The sequence below is a fragment of the Alexandromys fortis genome, unplaced genomic scaffold, assembly GCF_014885135.2.
Source record: "Alexandromys fortis isolate MF-2015 unplaced genomic scaffold, M_Fortis_MF-2015_v1.1 scaffold_61, whole genome shotgun sequence".
In the NCBI taxonomy this organism is placed as follows: domain Eukaryota; kingdom Metazoa; phylum Chordata; class Mammalia; order Rodentia; family Cricetidae; genus Alexandromys; species Alexandromys fortis.
In genome coordinates this window covers 1,294,064-1,295,282 of record NW_026067962.1, presented here as the reverse complement: position 1 = coordinate 1,295,282, position 1,219 = coordinate 1,294,064, and positions in this window count along the sequence as shown.

Here is a 1,219-nt window from a genome sequence, read left to right as displayed (position 1 = left end):
CTCTTCATTTGGTTTCCCTGCCTATACTTCCTGCATGGCTACTATTTTGTTAAACTAATACAAGTGACAAATCTTTACAGTGTATAAAAGTATTATCCCATAGCAGATCCCCCTTTTTTTCTTTTCAAAACAAGACCTTAAATTTAATCTCCTTTGTTTAGCTTTTTTCCTGACCATTATCCATATCAACTTGTAACCAACACCATAAACAAAGGCAAACATCCATAATCCATTTTTTTTTTTTTAGAAAAGTGGGTGTAGTTTTCTAAGTTACTTCCTACTGATTGGGGACACATAATAAAGGGACCCAAAGAAAATTTTAGGATTATGGTCAAGTACCATGTGGAGTGTTCAGTGAAGCTTGATCATCTCAGCCAGCAGTCTTGAGGCTGTTCTGGATATAGAACTCAGAGGAAACTGCAACAGAGGTGCTCTAAAACATTGGATCATCTGGGTTATCTGTTCCCTTCAGAGATTTTTCATTGATCTTCCTTGATCAAACCTTATTTTTCTTGAAACAGAAAGCATTTATAGCCTCTCATTTCCTATGGAAATAAAAGCAAAACCTTTTCTCCAAAAGAGTAGGTATGTTATTTATTTGTTTGTTTGTTTGTTTATTTATTTGTTTGATTTTTCGAGATAGGGTTTCTCCGTAGCTTTTGGTTCCTGTCCTGGAACTAGCTCTTGTAGACCAGGCTGGCCTCGAACTCATAGAGATCCGCCTGCCTCTGCCTCCCAAGTGGTGGGATTAAAGGCGCGCGCCACCACAGCCTGGCTAAGTAGGTATGTTTTTGTTGGAGAAAGCATTTCATGAAGTCCATGCTAGACTAGCATTTTTTTATTTTTTGCCTGCTGCCTGTCCATCTGGATGAGGAAATCTCACTTCTTGAGAGCTTTGCCTATATGCATGTTGCCATACTCCCCACCATGATGATAATGGATTAAGTCGCTGAAATGTAAGCAAACACTGCTTGATAAGAGTTTCTTGGTCATGGTATCTCTTTACAGTGACAGAACATTAAGACACTCAGCAAATTTCTAATGTCATTTTAAATACATATAATTTTTATGGTCAGAGTAATTGAGATTTTAACAAAAGAGTAAGATCTTAGAGTCTTATTACATTTTTAGGAATGCTCTTTTAAAGATGAGATAAAATTATTAAGTTTACTAAAATCACACACATTCCCCCTACATTCATATCAAGTAGTAAAGAAAT